Source organism: Arachis hypogaea, chromosome 20 (genome assembly GCF_003086295.3).
Source record: "Arachis hypogaea cultivar Tifrunner chromosome 20, arahy.Tifrunner.gnm2.J5K5, whole genome shotgun sequence".
Lineage (NCBI taxonomy): Eukaryota > Viridiplantae > Streptophyta > Magnoliopsida > Fabales > Fabaceae > Arachis > Arachis hypogaea.
In genome coordinates this window covers 43,340,227-43,361,182 of record NC_092055.1, presented here as the reverse complement: position 1 = coordinate 43,361,182, position 20,956 = coordinate 43,340,227, and the positions used below count along the sequence as shown (strand labels likewise).

At 37.7% G+C, this 20,956-nt stretch overlaps 2 non-coding genes across 2 annotated transcripts; one reads left to right on the top strand and one right to left on the bottom strand.

Moving 5' to 3' along the window:
* Nucleotides 1–756: 756 nt before the first annotated feature.
* Nucleotides 757–860, bottom strand: LOC112787466 (small nucleolar RNA R71). The gene has a single exon (XR_003194879.1). It is a non-coding gene; the product is annotated as a small nucleolar RNA R71 (small nucleolar RNA).
* An 8,926-nt stretch (nucleotides 861–9,786) lies between these two features.
* On the top strand, nucleotides 9,787–9,890 carry LOC112787751 (small nucleolar RNA R71). The gene has a single exon (XR_003195145.1). It is a non-coding gene; the product is annotated as a small nucleolar RNA R71 (small nucleolar RNA).
* The last annotated feature ends 11,066 nt before the right edge of the window (nucleotides 9,891–20,956 follow it).

The following is a 20,956-nucleotide window of genomic DNA, read 5'->3' as shown; positions in this document are numbered from 1 at the left end:
AATAATTTTTGAAAATTATTCCTCCCCTATCTTATTCTATTTATTCATTCATATCCTAACATCTCATCTCACATCTCTGCCATCCTCACAGTTGTGTTTCTTCCATTATATTACATTCTTTGTCTCCCCCTCTTCTTCTACTCACACAGGGATCCCTATACTGTGGTATAAAGGATCTCTATTATTATTATTATTATTTTTCTGCGCCTTCTTCTTTGTCATATGAGCAGGAGCAAGGACAAGAATATTCTTGTTGAAGCATATCCGGAACCTGAAAGGACTCTGAAGAGAAAATTAAGAGAAGCTAAAATACAACAATCCAGAGATAACCTTTCAGAAATTTTTGAACAGGAAGAGGAGATGGCAGCCGAAAATAATAATAATGAAAGGAGGATGCTTGGTGACTTTACTGCACCTAATTCCAATTTATATGGAAGAAGCATCTCCATTCCTGCCATTGGAGCTAACAACTTTGAGCTGAAACCTCAATTAGTTTCTCTGATGCAGCAGAATTGCAAGTTTCATGGACTTCCATCTGAAGATCCTTTTCAGTTCTTAACTGAATTCTTGCAGATATGTGATACTGTTAAGACTAATGGAGTAGATCCTGAAGTCTACAGGCTCATGCTTTTCCCTTTTGCTGTAAGAGACAGAGCTAGATTATGGTTGGATTCTCAACCCAAAGACAGCCTGAACTCTTGGGATAAGCTGGTCACGGCTTTCTTAGCCAAGTACTTTCCTCCTCAAAAGCTGAGCAAGTTTAGAGCTGATGTTCAAACCTTCAGACAGAAAGAAGGTGAATCCCTCTATGAAGCTTGGGAAAGATACAAACAGTTGACCAAAAAGTGTCCTTCTGACATGCTTTCAGAATGGACTATCCTGGATATATTCTATGATGGTTTATCTGAGCTATCAAAAATGTCACTGGACACTTCTGCAGGTGGATCCATTCACCTAAAGAAAACGCCTGTAGAAGCTCAAGAACTCATTGACATGGTTGCAAATAACCAGTTCATGTACACTTCTGAAAGGAATCCTGTGAATAATGGGACGCCTATGAAGAAGGGAGTTCTTGAAGTTGATACTCTGAATGCCATATTGGCTCAGAATAAAATATTGACTCAGCAAGTCAATATGATTTCTCAGAGTCTGAATGGAATGCAAGCTGCATCCAACAGTACTCAAGAGGCTTCTCATGAAGAAGCAACTTATGATCCTGAGAACCCTGCAATAGCAGAGGTGAATTACTTAGGTGAACCTTATGGAAGCACCTACAACTCATCATGGAGAAATTATCCAAATTTTTCATGGAAGGATCAAAAGCCTCAACAAGGCTTTAATAATGGTGGAAGAAACAGGTTTAGCAATAGCAAGCCTTTTCCATCATCAACTCGGCAACAGACAGAGAACTCTGAACAAAATGCTTCTAATTTAGCAAATCTAGTCTCTGATCTATCTAAGGCTACTGTAAGTTTCATGAATGAAACAAGGTCTTCCATTAGAAATCTGGAAGCACAAGTGGGCCAGCTGAGTAAAAGGATCACTGAAATCCCTCCTAGTACTCTCCCAAGCAATACAGAAGAGAATCCAAAAGGAGAGTGCAAGGCCATTGACATAAGCACCATGGCCGAACTTGTAAGGGAAGGAGAGGACGTGAATCCCAAGGAGGAAGACCTCCTGGGACGTCCAGTGATCAATAAGGAGCTTCCCTCTGAGGAATCAAAGGACTCTGAGGCTCATCTAGAGACCATAGAGATTCCATTGAACCTCCTTATGCCCTTCATGAGCTCTGATGAGTATTCCTCTTCTGAAGAGAATGAGGATGTTACTGAAGAGCAAACTGCCAAGTCTCTTGGTGCAATCATGAAGCTAAATGCTAAATTATTTGGCATTGATACTTGGGAAGTTGAACCTCCCTTGTTCATCAATGAACTAAGTGATCTGTATCAACTGACATTGCCTCAGAAGAGATAGGATCCTGGAAAGTTCATAATACCCTGCACCATAGGCACCATGATCTTTAAGGCTCTGTGTGACCTTGGTTCAGGAATAAACCTCATGCCCCTCTCTGTAATAGAGAAACTGGGAATCTATGGGGTGCAAGCTGCTAAAATCTCATTAGAGATGGCAGACAGTTCAAGAAAACAGGCTTATGGACAAGTAGAGGACGTGTTAGTAAAGGTTGAAGGCCTTTACATCCCTACTCATTTCATAGTCCTGGATACTGGAAAGGAAGAGGATGAATCCATCATCCTAGGAAGACCTTTCCTGGCCACAGCAAGAGCTGTGATTGACGTTGACAGAGGTGAAATAGTCCTTCAATGGAATGAGGACTCCCTTGTGTTTAAAACTCAAGAATCTCCCTCTGCAACCATGGAGAGGAAGCAGAAAAAGCTTCTCTCAAAGCAGAGTCAACCAGAGCCCCCACAGTCAAACTCTAAGTTTGGTGTTGGGAGGCCACAACCAAACTCTAAGTTTGGTGTTGAACTCCCATATCCAAACTCTAAGTTTGGTGTTGGAGAGTCTCAACAAAGCTCTGCACATCTATGAGGCTCCATGAGAGCCCACTGTCAAGCTACTGACACTAAAGAAGCGCTTGTTGGGAGGCAACCCAATTTTTATTTATCTAACTATATTTTTCTTAGTTATATGTCTTTATAGGTTCATGATCATGTGGAGTCACAAAACAAACAAAAAAATCAAAAACGGAATCAAAAACAGCAGAAGAAAAATCACACCCTGGAGGAGCATCTGTCTGGCGTTCAAACGCCAGAACAGAGCATGGTTCTGGCGCTGAACGCCCAGAATGGGCAGCATCCTGGCGCTGAACGCCCAGAACAAGCATGGTTCTGGCGTTCAACGCCAGAAATGGCAGTAAATGGGCGTTGAACGCCCAAAATGGGCACCAACCTGGCGCTAAACGCCCAGAGTTATGTGCAAGGGCATTTTGCATGCCTAAATTGGTGCAGGGATGTAAATGCCTTGACACCTCTGGATCTGTGGACACCACAGGATCATCTCAGGATCTGTGAATCCCTCACCCACCTCACCCTCTCTCTCTCCATTCATGACCATCCCTTCTGTTCTCCATTCACCACTCACATCCATACACAGATCCCTCCATCTCCTCTATATCTTCTTATTCTTCTATTCTTTCTTCTTTTGCTCGAGGGCAAGCAACATTCTAAGTTTGGTGTGGTAAAAGCATAGCTTTTTTGTTTTTTCCATAACCATTGATGGCACCTAAGGCCAGAGAAACCTCTAGAAAGAGGAAAAGGAAGACAAAAGCTTCCATCAAGGTTCTATAGCTCAGTGGTAGAATATTTGACTGCAAATCAAGAGATCCCTGAGATACCTCAGGGGATTCATTTTCTTCCACACAATTATTGAAAGCAACTAAGGGTGGAACATCAAGAGCACTTCATCATCCTTCATGAAATCAGAGAAGATCTAAAAAGCAATGAAGGAGGAGCAAGAAAGGCAAGGAAGAGACATAGAAGAGCTCAAAAACATCATTGAAACGCCATCATCACTAAGGTGGATTCATTCCTTGCTCTTATTTCTTCTGTTTTTTTTCGTTTTCTATGTTATGGTGCTTATCTATGTTTGTGTCTTCATTACATGATCATTAGTAGTTAGTAACTATGTCTTAAAGATATGAATGTCCTATGAATCCATCACCTCTCTTAAATGAAAAATGTTTTAATTCAAAAGAACAAGAAGTACATGAGTTTTGAATTTATCCTTGAACTTAGCTTAATTATATTGATGTGGTGGCAATGCTTCTTGTTTTCTGAATGTATGCTTGAACAGTGCATATGTCTTTTGAAGTTGTTGTTTAAGAATGTTAAATATGTTGGCTCTTGAAAGAATGATGACTAGGAGACATGTTATTTGATAATCTGAAAAACCATAAAAATGATTCTTGAAGCAAGAAAAAGCAGCAAAGAACAAAGCTTGCAGAAAAAAAAAATAGGCGAATAAAAAAAAATATATATATATATAGAAAGAAAAAGCAAGCAGAAAAAGCCAAAGCTCTTAAAACCAAGAGGCAAGAGCAAAAAGCCAATAACCCTTAAAACCAAAAGGCAAGGGAAATAAAAAGGATCCCAAGGCTTTGAGCATCAGTGGATAGGAGGGTCTACAGGAATAAAATCCTGGCCTAAGCGGCTAAACCAAGCTGTCCCTAACCATGTGCTTGTGGCGTGTAGGTGTCAAGTGAAAACTTGAGACTGAACGGTTAAAGTCAAGGTCCAAAGTAAAAGAAGAGTGTGCTTAAGAACCCTGGACACCTCTAATTGGGGACTTTAGCAAAGCTGAGTCACAATCTGAAAAGGTTCACCCAATTATGTGTCTGTGGCATTTATGTATCCGGTGGTAATACTGGAAAACAAAGTGCTTAGGGCCATGGCCAAGACTCATAAAACAGCTGTGTTCAAGAATCATCATACTGAACTAGGAGAATCAATAACACTATCTGAACTCTGAGTTCCTATAGATGCCAATCATTCTGAACCTCAATGGATAGAGTGAGATGCCAAAACTATTCAAGAGGCAAAAAGCTACAAGTCCCGCTCATCTGATTGGAGCTATGTTTCATTGATAGTTTGGAATTTATAGTATATTCTATTCTTTTTATCCTATTTTGATTTCAGTTGCTTGGGGACAAGCAACAATTTAAGTTTGGTGTTGTGATGAGCGGATAATTTATACGCTTTTTGGCATTGTTTTTAGTATATTTTTAGTAGAATCTAGTTACTTTTAGGGATGTTTTTAATAGATTTTATGTTAAATTCACATTTTTGGACTTTACTATGAGTTTGTGTGTTTTTCTGTGATTTCAGGTATTTTCTGGCTGAAATTGAGGGACTTGAGCAAAAATTAGATTCAGAGGTTGAAGAAGGACTGCTGATGCTGTTGGATTCTGACCTCCCTGCACTCAAAGTGGATTTTCTGGAGCTACAGAATTCGAAATGGCGTGCTTCTAATTGCGTTGGAAAGTAGACATCCAGGGCTTTCCAGTAATATATAATAGTCCATACTTTGGCCAAGAATAGACGACGTAAACTGGCGTCAAACGCCAGCTTTATACCCAATTCTGGCGTCCAGCACCAGAAAAGGAGCCAAAACCAGAGTTGAACGCCCAAACTGGCACAAATACTGGCGTTCAACTCCAAGAAGGACCTCTACACGTGCAACACTTAAGCTCAGCCCAAACACACATCAATTGGGCCCCGGAAGTGGATTTATGCATCAATTACTTACTCATGTAAACCCTAGTGACTAGTTTATTATAAATAGGACCTTTTACTATTGTATTTGACATCCTGGATCCTGGATTGTAATTTTGATCCTGTGATCACGTTTTAGGGGGCTGGCCATCTCGGCCATGCCTGGACCTTTCACTTATGTATTTTCAACGGTAGAGTTTCTACACTCCATAGATTAAGGTGTGGAGCTCTGCTGTTCCTCAAAGATTAATGCAAAGTACTACTGTTTTCTATTCAATTCATCTTATTTCACTTCTAAGATATCCATTCGCACCCAAGAACGTGATGAAGGTGATGATTATGTGTGACGCTCATCACCATCTCCCTTATAAACACGTGCCTGACAAATACTTCCGTTCTACATGAAATAAGCTAGAATGAATATCTCTTAGATCTCTTAACCGGAATCTTCGTGGCGTAAGCTAGAATGATGGCGGCATTCAAGAGAATCCGAAAAGTCTAAACCTTGTCTGTGTTATTCCAAGTAGGATTCAATGATTGAATGACTGTGACGAGCTTCAAACTCGCGATTGTTGGGCGTTAGTGATAGACGCAAAAGGAGGGTGAATCCTATTCCAGCATGATCGAGAACCGACAGATGAATAGCCGTGCCGTGACAGGGTGCGTGAGCATATTATTCACTGAAAGGAGGGGATGTAGCCACTGACAACGGTGATGCCCTTGCATAAAGCCAGCCATGGAAAGGAGTGAGACTGATTGGATGAAGATAGCAGGAAAGCAGAGGTTCAGAGGAACAAAAAGCATCTCCATTCGCTTATCTGAAATTCCTACCAATGATTTACATAAGTATCTCTATCCCTATTTTATTATTTATTATTCGAAAACTCCATGATTATTTTATATCCGCCTGACTGAGATTTGCAAGGTGACCATAGCTTGCTTCATACCAACAATCTCCGTGGGATTCGACCCTTACTCACGTAAGGTATTACTTGGACGACCCAGTGCACTTGCTGGTTAGTTGTATCGAAGTTGTGACAAATTATGAATGTGTAACCACGATTACACGTACCAAGTTGCTCACGTGCCAGGAATAGTTTGCGCCTGGACATCACAATTTCGTGCACCAATGGGCTTCTCTTCCTCAATGGGAATGTTTCCTTCTATGAAAGCTCCAGCTGAGTAACATAGATGGCAAATAAGATGAGGAAAAGCTAGCCTTGCCATGGGGGATGACTTTTTGGCTATTTTGTAGAGTTCAAGGGAGATGACTTCATGAACTTCTACTTCCTCTCCAATCATGATGCTATGAATCATGATGGTCCGATCCACAGTAACTTTAGATCGGTTGCTAGTGGGGATGATGGAGCGTTGGATGAACTCCAACCATCCTCTAGCCATAGGCTTGAGGTCCAGTCTTCTTAGTTGAACTGGCTTGCCTTTGGAGTCAATCTTCCATTGAGCTCCTTCCACACATATGTCCATAAGGACTTGGTCTAACCTTTGATTAAAGTTGACCCTTCTAGTGTAGGGGCGTGTATCTTCTTGTATCATAGGCAAGTTAAACGCCAACCTCACATTTTCCGGACTAAAATCCAAGTATTTTCCCCGAACCATTGTAACATAATTCTTTGGATTCGGGTTCTTACTTTGATCATAGTTCCTAGTGATCCATGCATTGGCATAGAACTCTTGAACCATTAGGATGCCGACTTGTTGGATGGGGTTTGTTAGAACTTCCCAACCTCTTCTTTGGATTTCATGTCGGATCTCCGGATACTCATTTCTCTTGAGCTTGAAAGGGACCTCGGGGATCACCTTCTTCTTGGCCACAACATCATGGAAGTGGTCTTGATGGGCTTTGGAGATGAACCTTTCCATCTCCCATGACTCGGAGGTGGAAGCTTTTGTCTTCCCTTTTCCTTTTCTAGAGGATTCTCCGGTCTTAGGTGCCATCAATGGTAATGGAAAAACAAAAAGCTTATGCTTTTACCAAACCAAACTTAGAATTTTGCTCGCCCTCGAGCAAGAGAAGAAAGAATAGATGAAGAAGAAGAAGAAATGGAGGAGAGGGAGAAGGGGTTGTGTTTCAGCCAAGAAGAGAAGAGAGGGTTGTGTTGTGTGAAAATGAGGAAGAATGGAGGGCTATATATAGGGAAGAGAGGGGGTGAAGGTTCGGCCATTTAGGGTGGGTTTGGGTGGGAAATTGATTTTGAATTTTGAAGGTAGGTGGAGTTTATGAGGTAGGTTTATGGGGAAGAGTGGATGGATGTGAGTGGTGAAGAGGTGATGGGGAAGAGAGATTGAGGTGATTGGTGAAGGGTTTTGGGGAAGAGTGTTTATGGGATTTTGTGAAAGAGGGGTGAGAAGAAGTGAGTGGAGGTAGGTGGGGATCCTGTGGGGTCCACAGATCCTGAGGTGTTCAAGGATTTACAACCTTGCACCAAATTAGGCATGTAAAATGCCCTTGCACACAACTCTGGGCGTTAAGCGCCAGGTTGGTGCTTGTTCTGGGCGTTCAGCGCCAGCTCTCCTCCAGGGTACATTTCTGGCGTTCAAACGCCCAGATGCTGCCCATTTCTGGCGTTCAGCGCCAGAACCATGCTCTGTTTTGGCGTTGAACGCCCAAAATATGCTTCTTACTGGCGTTTAAACGCCAGTAAGGTTTTCCTCTAGGGTGTGAATTTTCTTCTGCTGTTTTTGATTCCATTTTCAATTTTTATATTTATTTTGTGACTCCATATGATCATGAACCTATAAAGACATATAACTAAGAAAAATATAGTTAGATAAATAAAAATTGGGTTGCCTCCCAACAAGCACTTCTTTAATGTCAATAGCTTGATAGTGGGCTCTCATGGAGCCTCACAGATGTGCAGAGCTTTGTTGAGACCTCCCAACACCAAACTTAGAGTTTGGATATGGGGTTTTGACACCAAACTTAGAGTTTGGTTGTGGCCTCCCAACACCAAACTTAGAGTTTAACTGTGGGGGCTTTGGTTGACTCTGCTTTAAGAGAAGCTTTTTCTGCTTCCTCTCCATGGATGCAGAGAGAGATCCTTGAGTTGTAAACACAAGGTTATCCTTATTTAATTGAAGGATCAATTCTCCTCTGTCCACATCAATCACAGCTCTTGCTGTGGCTAGGAAAGGTCTTCCTAGGATGATGGATTCATCATCTTCCTTTCCAGTATCCAGGACTATGAAATCAGCAGGGATGTAAAGGCCTTCAACCTTTACTAACACGTCCTCTACTTGTCCATAAGCCTGTTTTCTTGAATTGTCTGCCATTTCTAATGAGATTTTAGCAGCTTACACCCCATAGATTCCCAGTTTCTCTATTATAGAGAGGGGCATTAGGTTTATCCCTGAACCAAGGTCACACAGAGCCTTAAAGATCATGGTGCCTATGGTACAAGGTATTAAGAACTTTCCAGGATCCTGTTTCTTCTGAGGTAATGTCAGTTGATCCAGATCACTTAGTTCATTGGTGAACAAGGGAGGTTCATCTTCCCAAGTTTCAATGCCAAATAAATTGGCATTCAGCTTCATGATTGTACCAAGGAACTTGGCAGCTTGCTCTTCAGTAACATCCCCATTCTCTTCAGAAGAGGAATACTCATCAGAGCTCATGAATGGCATAAGAAGGTTCAATGGAATTTCTATGGTCTCTAGATGAGTCTCAAATTCCTTAGGTTCCTCAGAGGGAAGCTCCTTATTGATCACTGGACGTCCCAGGAGGTCTTCCTCCTTGGGATTCACGTCCTTCTCCTCTCTTGTGGGTTCGGCCATGGTAATTAATTCAATGGCCTTGCACTCTCCTTTTGGATTCTCTTCTGTATTGCTTGGGAGAGTACTAGGAGGGATTTCAGTGATCCTTTTACTCAGCTGACCCACTTGTGCTTCCAAATTTCTAATGGAAGACCTTGTTTCATTCATGAAACTCACAGTGGCCTTAGATAGATCAGAGACTAGATTTGCTAAGCTAGATGGATTCTGCTCAGAATTCTCTGTCTGTTGCTGAGTGGATGATGGAAAAGGCTTGCTATTGCTAAACCTGTTTCTTCCACCATTATTAAAGCCTTGTTGAGGCCTTTGATCCTTCCATGAGAGATTTGGGTGATTTCTCTATGATGGATTATAGGTGTTTCCATAAGGTTCACCTAAGTAAATTACCTCTGCTATTGCAGGGTTCTCAGGATCATAAGCTTCTTCTTCAGAAGATGCCTCTTGAGTACTGTTGGATGCAGCTTGCATTCCATTCAGACTCTGAGAAATCATATTGACTTGCTGAGTCAATATTTTATTCTGAGCCAATATGGCATTCAGAGTATCAATTTCAAGAACTCCCTTCTTCATAGGCGTCCCATTACTCACAGGATTCCTCTCAGAAGTGTACATGAACTGGTTATTAGCAACCATGTCAATGAGTTCTTGAGCTTCTGCAGGCATTTTCTTTAGGTGAATGGATCCACCTGCAAAAGTATCCAATGACATCTTTGATAGCTCAGATAAACCATCATAGAATATGTCCAGGATGGTCCATTCTGAAAGAATGTCAGAAGGACACTTTTTGGTCAGCTGCTTGTATCTTTCCCAAGCTTCATAGAGGGATTCACCTTCTTTCTGTCTGAAGGTCTAAACATCCACTCTAAGCTTGCTCAGCTTTTGAGGAGGAAAGAATTTGGCTAAGAAAGCCATGACCAGCTTATCCCAAGAGTTCAGGCTGTCTTTGGGTTGAGAGTCCAACCACACTCTAGCTCTGTCTCTTACAGCAAAAGGGAAAAGCATGAGCTTGTAGACTTCAGGATCTACTCTATTAGTCTTAACAGTATCACAGATCTGCAAGAATTCAGTTAAGAACTGAAAAGGATCTTCAGATGGAAGTCCATGAAACTTGCAGTTCTACTGCATCAGAGAAACTAGCTGAGGTTTCAGCTCAAAGTTGTTTGCTCCAATGGCAGGAATGGAGATGCTTCTTCCATGTAAATTGGAATTAGGTGTAGTAAAGTCACCAAGCATTCTCCTTGCATTATTGTTGTTGGGTTCGGCTACCATCTCCTTTACTTGTTCGAAATTTTCAATAAGGTTGTCTCTGGATTGTTGTAATTTAGCTTCTCTTAGTTTCCTATTCAGAGTCCTTTCAGGTTCTGGATCAGCTTCAACAAGAATGCCTTTTTCCTTGTTCCTGCTCATAAGAAAGAGAAGAGAACAAGAAAAGAAGAGGAATCCTCTATGTCACAGTAAAGAGGTTCCTTATTGTTAGTAGAAGAAGAAAAGGAATAGGGGTGAAGAAGAATGAAGAATCCAAACACAAAGGTAAGGATAGGAGCAGTGATGTGAGATGAAGAGAAGTGTTAGTAGATGAATAAATAATTAGAAGGAGATGAGGGAGGAAAAATTTCGAAAATAATTTTTGAAAAAGAGTTAGTGATTTTCGAAAATAGTTTTTGAAAAAGGTTAGTAATTTTTGAAAATTAAAATAAAAAATTAAAACAATTAGTTAATCAAAAAGAATTTTTGAAAAAGAGGGAAGATATTTTCGAAAATTAGAGAGAGAGAGTTAGTTAGGTAGTTTTGAAAAAGATAAGAAACAAACAAAAAGTTAGTTAGTTAGTTGAAACAAATTTTGAAAAGATAAGAAGTTAGGAAGTTAGAAAAGATATTTTGAAATCAAATTTTTTGAAAAAGATAAGATAAGAAAATATTTTTGAAAAGATATGATTGAAATTAGTTTTGAAAAAGATTTGATTTTTAAAATCACAATTAATGACTTGATTCACAAGAAATCACAAGATATGATTCTAGAACTCAAAGTTTGAATCTTTCTTAACAAGCAAGTAACAAACTTGAAATTTTTGAATCAAAACATTAATTGTTATTGTTATTTTCGAAAATTTGATATAAAGATAAGAAAAATATTTTTGAAAAATATTTTTAAAATTTTCAAAAATAACTAAGAAAAATGAAAAAGATTTGATTTTTTTGAAAAAGATTTTGAAAAAGATAAGATTTTTAAATTTGAAATTTGATTTGACTCATAGAAAACAACTAGAATTTTAAAAATTTTTGAAAAAGTCAAATCAAATTTTCGAATTTATGAGAGAGAAAAAGGGAAAGATTTTTTTTATTTTTTAATTTTTATGATGAGAGAGAAAAACAAGAAAAATGATGCAATGCATGAAAATTTTAGATCAAAACTATGAATGTATGCAAGAATGCTATGAATGTCAAGATGAACACCAAGAACACTGTGAATATCATGATGAACATCAAGAACATATTTTTTGAAAAATTTTATATGCAAAGAAAACATGCAAGACACCAAACTTAGAAATCTTTCATGTTTAGACTCTAATAAACGAAAAATGCACATGTAAAACAAGAAAAGACACAAAACAAGAAAACATCAAGATCAAACAAGAAGACTGACTAAGAACAACTTGAAGATCATGAAGAACACTATGAATGCATGAATTTTCAAAAAAATGCAAGATGAATATGCAATTGACACCAAACTAAAAAAAATTGACTCAAGACCCAAACAAAAAACATGAAATATTTTTTATTTTTATGATTTTATGATTTTTTTTCTTTTAATTTTTTTCGAAAATCATTCTGAAAAAAGAAAAATAAGGATTCCAAAATTTTTAATATGAATTCCAGGAATTTTATGCTCTTTAGTCTAAAGCTCCAATCAAAGGGTTAGGCATGGCTTAATAGCTAGCCAAGCTTTAGTATGTAACTTAGACATGACACGCCTGACATACCCTATCCAGAAGAATTGGACATGGCTCCATTGAGGTGATTAGTTGAAGACCAATCCCAAAGCAGTTTGGGTATGGCTTTACAGCCAGATAGGATTCAACATGTTTCATGAAACACTAGAATTCACTCTTAAAAATTCTGAAGAAAAATATATTTTTGAAAGTTTTTTTTTTTAAATTTTTTCGAAAACAAAGGAGAAAATTTTGAAAGATTTTTGAAAAATTTTTGAAAATAAAACAAAAAGAAAACTACCTAATCTGAGCAACAAGATGAACCGTCAGTTGTCCAAACTCGAACAATCTCCGGCAACGGCGCCAAAAACTTGGTATGCGAAATTGTTACTCAGGTTGTGAATATCTTCACAACTTCGCATAACTAACCAGCAAGTGCACTGGGTCGTCCAAGTAATACCTTACGTGAGTAAGGGTCGAATCCCACAGAGATTGTTGGTATGAAGCAAGCTATGGTCACCTTGTAAATCTCAGTCAGGCAGATATAAAATAGTTATGTAGTTTTCGAAATTTAGTAATAAAAGAAGGATAGAACTACTTATGTAAATCATTGGTGAGAATTTCAGATAAGCGTATGGAGATGCATTCGTTCCTCTGAATCTCCGCTTTCCTGCTGTCTTCATCCAGTCAGTCTTACTCCTTTCTATGGCTGGCTTTATGTAAGGATGTCACCGGTGCCAATGGCTACTTTCAATCCTCTCGGGAAAATGGTCCAAATGCTCTGTCACAGCACGGCTAATCGTCTGGAGGCATCACCCTTGTCGTTGGTTGCATCCTATTCCTCTCTGTGAAAATGGTCCGATGCGTTGTCACTGCATGGCTAATCATCTTGGAGGTTCTCGATCATACTGGAATAGAATTTACTATCCTTTTGTGTCTGTCACTACGCCCAGCACTCGCGAGTTTGGAGTTCGTCACAGTCATTCAATCCCAGAGTCCTACTCGGAATACCACGGACAAGGTTTAGACTTTCCGGGCTCTCATGAATGCCGCCATCAATCTAGCTTGTACCACGAAGATTCTGATTAAGAGATCTAAGAGATACTCATTCAATCTAATGTAGAACGGAAGTGGTTGTCAGGCACGCGTTCATAGGGAATGATGATGATTGTCACGTTCATCACATTCAGGTTGAAGTGCGAATAAATATCTTATAAGCGAAATAAGATGAATTGAATAGAAAACAGTAGTACTTTGCATTAATCTTTGAGGAACAGCAGAGCTCCACACCTTAATCTATGGAGTGTAGAAACTCTACCGTTGAAGAATACATAAGTGAATAGAGTTCATTGGTCTAGGCCCCAGAGGGGAACCGGAGCAACCAAGACTTGATCACAGGATCAAAAAATACAATCCAGGATGTCTAATACAATAGTAAAAGGTCCTATTTATAATAAACTAGCTACTAGGGTTTACAGAGTAAGTAATTGATGCATAAATCCATTTTCGGGGCCCACTTGGTGTGTGCTTGGGCTGAGCTTGAATGTTACACGTGCAGAGGCTCTTTCTGGAGTTGAACGCCAGGTTGTAACGTATTTCTGGCGTTCAACTCTAGTTTGTGACTTGTTTCTGGCGTTTAACTCCAGACAGCAGCGTAGAACTGGCGTTTAACGCCCTTTTACGTCATCTAAACTCATTCAAAGTATGGACTATTATACATTGCTGGAAAGTCCTGGATATCTACTTTCCAACGCAATTGGAAGCGCGCCCTTTTGAGTTTTGTAGCTCCAGAAAATCCACTTTGAGTACAGAGAGGTCAGAATCCAACAGCATCAGCAGTCCTTCTTCAACCTCTGAATCTGATTTTTGCTCAAGTCCCTCAATTTCAGCCAGAAAATACCTGAAATCACAGAAAAACACACAAACTCATAGTAAAGTCCAAAAATGTGAATTTAACATAAAAACTAATGAAAACATCCCTAAAAGTAACTAGATTCTACTAAAAACATACTAAAAATAATGCCAAAAAGCGTATAAATTATCCGCTCATCACCTACCTGTATCTCCTCGGTTTTTCCTCCCAGTTGTGGTCGCAGCTCTTCTCTGGCCCTCGCTCCACCGAGCTCTATTGTATGAACTTCCCTGCCTTTTCCTCTCAGGTTTAGGCTTTCATTGTAGCATTTCCTTGCCAATTTCTGGTCTCCCCTTACCGTTGCTATTCCCGCCGAGGTCGGGAAATTTCATACAAAGGTGGGGAGTGGACACCACCGCTCCGAGTCGATTAAGGGTAGTTCTGCCGACTAAAGCATTATATGCTGACCCTACATCGATGACTATGAAGTCTATGCTCAGAGTTTTTGATTTTTCCCCTTTTCCAAAAGTGGTGTGGAGGGGCAAAAATCCCAGTGGCTTTATTGGCGTGTCGCCTAGTCCGTATAAGGTGTCGGGGTAAGCTCTCAACTCTTTCTCATCCAACCCTAATTTATCAAAAGCGGGCTTAAAAAGGATGTCCGCTGAGCTTCCTTGGTCTACTAGGGTTCTGTGGAGATGGGCATTTGCTAGGATCATAGTTATTACCACTGGATCATCGTGTCCAGGGATTATTCCTTGCCCATCTTCTTTTGTGAATGAAATAGTAGGGAGGTCGGATGACTCTCCTCCGACCTGGTATACTCTCTTGAGATGCCTTTTGCGAGAAGATTTGGTGAGTCCCCCTCCCGCGAATCCCCCTAAGATCATATGGACATGTCTCTCCGGAGTCTGCGGTGGTGGGTCTCTTCTATCCGTATCGTCTCGTTTTCTCTTGCCGTGACTGTCCGACCTTTCTATGAGATATCTGTCAAGTCGACCTTCTCTAGCCAGCTTTTCTATCACATTTTTAAGGTCGTAGCAGTCGTTTGTGGAGTGACCATATATTTTATGGTATTCACAGTAGTCGTTGCGGTTCCCCCCCCCCCCCCTTTTGTTTTTAATGGGTCTGGGGGGTGGTAACCTTTGAGTGTTACAAATCTCTCTGTATACATCCACTATAGAAACTTTCAGAGGAGTATAAGAGTGATATTTTCTTGGTCTATCGAGACCGAGTTCTTCCTTTTTCTTGGTTTCCCTCTCCCTCTCTTTTGCCGAGGGAAGGTGCCCGGGTCGCCAACTCAGGTCTCTCAACTTAGCATTTTCCTCCATGTTGATGTACTTTTCAGCTCTTTCTTGTACATCACTTAAGGAGATGGGGTGTCTTTTTGATATGGACTGTGAGAAGGGACCTTCTCTGAGTCCATTGACTAATCTCATTATAACTGCCTCGGTGGGCAGGTCTTGAATCTCTAAACATGCTTTATTGAACCTTTCCATATAGGCTCGTAAGGATTCTCCGACCTCCTGTTTTATTCCCAGGAGGCTTGGTGCATGTTTCACTTTATCTTTCTGGATGGAGAACCTCATCAAGAACTTCCTTGAGAGGTCTTCGAAACTGGTAACCGACCTTGGAGGGAGGCTGTCAAACCACTTCATCGCTGCTTTCGATAGGGTGGTCGGGAAAGCTTTGCATCGCGTAGCATCGGAAGCATCAGCTAGGTACATCCGACTTTTGAAATTGCTTAAATGATGCTTCGGATCCGTGGTTCCGTCATAGAGGTCCATATCGGAGCTTTTGAAGTTCCTTGGAACTTTTGCCCTCATTATCTCCTTGCTGAAAGGATCCTCCCCTCCTAGTGGTGGTTTTTCTCGTTCGTCTCAGGAGTTCCGACCTTTGAGGGAGGATTCTAACTTTAAGAGTTTTCTTTCTAACTCTTTTCGTCGCTCCATCTCCTCTTTTAGGTTCTTTTCAGTTTCCTTTTGTCGCTCCCGCTCCTGTTCTAACTGTTCGAGGCGACTGTGGACTAATCCCATGAGCTCAGTTGCATGGGAGGGTCCCTCTTTCTCTGATTCGCGCCCTTCTGAAGAATTCACCTTTGGATTTTTTATTCCGGAGGTACCTTCCCTGTGTTGGTCATTGGCTTCCTGGTGAAGGGTCAAGTCTGCATCATTGTTTCCGGTGTCCAGATTCTCTTGTTCAGAATCTAACTCCACATGACCCTCTTCAGGGGATCTATCCGCCATCACTGGTTGATCTCTTGGGTCCCCGGCAACGGCGCCAATGTTACGATGGGTAACCGGAGATTAGTGGGCCAGACGGTGTTGGTTGGCCCAAACGTATGGAGGAGGAGGATTTCAAGTAGATCTGCAACTCGGTGCCCTCCGTCCGACTTGTGCGTACGAAAGAATGGGGGGTGGTACCTGCAAAGACACTCCAATGCTTAAGTCAGCAAGGGTGTGAGCAGGTCTAGAGAGTATTGGGACTTAGAGATGCCTAAGAAGTGTCAGTGTATTTATAGTGGTGAACCAATAACCACCATTGGAGTAGTGCCACTTTTTTAGGGTATTAACCGTCTCTTTATCTTAGGAAAGTTAAGATATGGCTTGTGGAAGTGGGTAGAGAAATTCTAGGGGCAGTTATTCATTCAAATGAGTGCTTATCTGCCAGTTAACCCTCGTTCCCGACTTCTTTAGAGCAAGTCGTGACGAGTACCGACTTCCTAAGATGAAGATTGGTACTGGGTGAGGCCCAACCCTTTGGATTAGGCCTTTCGCTTGGTTCTGGGCCTTTATTATTGGGTCAGAGTATGAACACTTAATTTATTAAAAAATTTAGAAAATATAAAAAAATATTTTTAATATTGAATACTTACTTTTTAACTTTGATAAATTTGATACTAAACTCAAAGACACAGAAAATTTGTTTTTATTTTTTTACTATTTAGATAAGTTTTAATTTAATTTTAACTATTTGGATAAGTTTTAATTTAATTTTTAATATATTAAACATCTTATTTTAGTTTCTAAAAATTTTAAAAATTTTATTTTAATTCCAAAAAATTTTAAATTAATTTAATGTTATTCTATTATTAAATTTGACACAAATAATTTAAATATTAAAGAGTTAATAACATTTAATTTTAGCTTATAAGTAAAATCAATCTATAAGGCTATATTTGAATGTTGTATCTAAGATAAAAATACAGAGATAAAGATACAAAGACAGAGAGACAGAAACTGTCTCTAATATTTTTATGCTTTTGTATTATGTTTGGAAGTAGTGGATAAAAACCTGTCAAATATTTTATTTTGTATTTAGAAAAATAGATACAATTTACTAAATACACAACAAAAGACATTACATATCTTTTTGATATTTTTTAAACTAAAATTTTTTTTCGATCAAATCCCATCTTGTAATAAAAGAAAATCCTTCCTTGTGTCTTCTTGATATTTTTTGATCAAATCCCAGTTAGTTTAATATTTATCTTTTTCACTTTACATTTATCTCTTCTTTCATTATGGGACGTGATGATTTGATGCTTCAAAGTTGTTTGGAGTATTAAAACTCCTCTTTAAAAGTTAGGAATAAATTGCGATTTTGTAGTTTAAATGATGTTTGGACTAATGTTAATTTTTTGTTTTTACTTGGCCTGTTTTAGTCTTCTTTTATTTTTTAAATTGCTATTGGATCATTAGAAAATTATAATAGAAACAAATATTAAAAACTTCTTAACCAAAAAAAAAATTAAAAACTTTAAAATATTAAAAAGACAAAATACTTCTTTATAGTAAATTTTAAAAAAAAGTATAATATGTTTTAATTAATTTCAAAAAAATAAAAATATTTTTTTACGATTAGAGTTGTTTGATTTTTAAAAAATAAAAAAATTATGTTTGAATGTAAAAAAGATAAAATTATCCCTTTTGAAGATTTAGTTTAAACTTTTAAAAATATCCATTTAAAGTTTAATTAAAAAGACAAAAATATATTTTTAATATTAATGTTGTTTAAATATATTTAAATTTAAAAATTTGAATTTAATACTAAAAAAAATTAAAATGTCATGTTTAAGATTAATTTTAAAAAGACCAAAAATTTTTTTAGTATTAATGTTATTTAAATATTTAATAAAAATTCAACTGTTAAACTTTTTTCTTATCAAGGCCAGTCACCCAACCCAACACAAACAGAGACCCGAAAACCCCACTCCACACAACACTTAATACCATCTCCTTCGTCACTGCGCATGCAGTTCGTGCACCCTTGAAACAAGATTGGGATCGGCAGAAAAAGCTTTGACGCTGTTTGTTCTCCAACGCTCTGATTCCGCAGTCATCTCTGCTCCTCCTTGGTCACATGTAGTCTTTCCTCTGTACTGGATTCAAGCCTTCCAGTGATCGGCGACGCTTGCTGCACCTCGGTTCCAAGAGGTTCACTCTCAGGCGTATGGGTCTTGCCTTCGGCTAGGGCTGGAAGTGAGTCAAGCCAGCTCATGAGCCAGCTCGAGCTCGACTCGTTAACAGCTCGATAAGCTAAGTTCATGAGCTGGTGAGCCAAGCTTGAGCCTGGAATTGAGCTCATAAATTAAATGAGCCGAGCTTGAGCATGGATAAGCTTAGCTCATTAGCTCGTGAGCTGGCTCGATATATATATATATATATATATATATATATATATATATATATATATATATATATATATATATATATTATAACAATCTTAATTATTTAATATTTATATTTATTTTTTACATATAATTTTAATATAGGAGGACATAAATAAAAAATTTATAATTTATTGATAGATAAACAATATATAAAATTGATCTTTTTAAATATTTTTTAAAATATATAAATTATAATTTATTGATATAGAATTATAAATTATGTATTTATGTTTCTCTTATTTGAGCCAGCTCGTGAGCTCGAGCCAGCTCGTAAGTTTTTGGTGACCCGAGCTTGAACTTAAGAAATAAGCTCGATTGTTAATGAGTCGAGCCGTGAGCCAAGCTCAATTTTCGTGAGCCGAGCTTGAGCTTTGTCTAGCTCGACTCAGCTCGACTCACTTCCAGCCCAACCTTCGGCTGACGCTGCCGCTTCTCCTCTGTGGTTCCGTGTTGATTACCCGATGCTACTTGATCTCCGTCCACACCAACTTTAAATTTTTGTTGCAAGGATCTAGGCCAATAGACTGACCCTAACGCGGTGGAAGTGTGGCGGCAGTGGGAGAGATAAGATTGAGGAGAGGAAAGGGATGTACAGTGAGGTGACTTACTGAGTTAGAGAGAAAAAGAAGAGATAGTAAATAAGAGAATTAGATTATTTTAATTTTATGTTAAATTTAAACCTCATAGAATTTTCTAAAAAAACAAAAATATACCATTTTAGAATTAGAGTTACTTAATTATTTTAAAAACCAAAAATTATATTTAAATTTAAAAATTATAAAATATTTATTTTAATATTAATAAAAAGGTAAAAATATCTTTTTGGTATTGACGTTGTTTAAATGCATTAAAAAATTAAAAATTTAAAAATAAAAATTATTTTAGAATTAAATTTTTTTAAATGAATTAAAAAATATAATTTTAAATTTTAATTTATCAAATACTCTTATAAGTAATTTTATAAAGACAAAAATATCCTTAAAAAAAATTAATGATCGACTTACAAGTTTGAACAACCAATCCAACAACAAATTGTATAACTTTTATCTAATCATAATCTCACTTCAATTATTATTCACTTTTTTTTTATTCATATTTTTCTTCGTTGCAGAAAATTTCTTCTTTGCTTTTTTCTTTTATTTAAAAATCTAATTCTAATTTGGATTGATATCATTTAATAAATTTATAATGTTAAATTTAAATTTAATTTTAAAAGACTAAAATGTACTTTTCATATAATTTTAATTGATAAAAATACTCTTTAAATAATTGAAGTTGTTTTATTAAATAAAAAAATAAAAATAAAAATTTGAATTTGAATTTTTTTTCTTTAATAAGTAAAAGAAACAACATGGGAATGTGAATTTGAATTTAACTAACAGAACCAAATATATTATTTAGCATTAAGTTTAAATATTAAGATGTTCTTTTAGGATTAGATTACTTAAATGAGTTAGAAAGTAAAAAATTTAATTTTAATTTAATACACTAAAATAGAGATAAAAATAGAATATCAAAACAATTAAAATAGGAGCAAAAATTGAAGAATAGCTAAAAAACAACTTAATTAGGGGGTGAAATTCTAAAATATCCTAAAAATATTCTATTTGAAATAAAAATTTGAAGAATAGGAACAATAACATATCCTTAATAAAAGAACAGATCCAGAATACAGGAATAGATTCAAGATAGACTAAACAGAGCAACCAAAAGAACAAAACATGGCTTAGGCAAATCGAACGACGACAGGAAATTAGAAGCAGAATGGCAGTAGAGAATCACAGCAGCACAAGAATGGAGGATGCTGAAGGTGTCAAGAACAGAGTAGCACAATAACATCACCACTCACACCATAGGGGAGAAGTAGGCGGCGAGTAACCACAGTGAAGAGAAGATAGCTACGACGCGAGTACGGTTGCAGCCTGCGAGACACTAAGCCAGCGAGGCGAAGTGGCTCCAAGACGGCGACGCGACAATGGAAATGATGAAGGAGATGCGACGTTGAACGAGATTTCGGTGACAGTGGTGAACGGTGGTGATGGATATGGTTAGAAGTGAGATTTGAGAAAGAGAGCTATGAAGTAAAATAAATATAAAAGATTTTTTAATTTAAAGCAGAAAAGGTAAAATAAATATGAAGGATATAATGGAAATTTTAACTCCGAAAAACTAATTTAAAAATGTTTAAAATAATATATATATATATATGGAGTATTAATTCATTAAATAATTAAAGACTTTATAAACTAGTGATTTACCAAACTATTAGGGAGTATTGTAAATGTAGTCGTATTAAAAAGGGTTAAGTACGATTTCGGTCCCTAACGTAGACGCCAAAAATTTATTTCATCTTCGACATTTTTTCGCTACAAAATAGTCTCGAAGGTTTAACTTAGTTTTAAAATCGTTATTTTTACTAATTTTTTATTTTTATTACCAAATTACTCTTAACTAAAAAAAATATAAAATAAAAAAAGAAAACGGG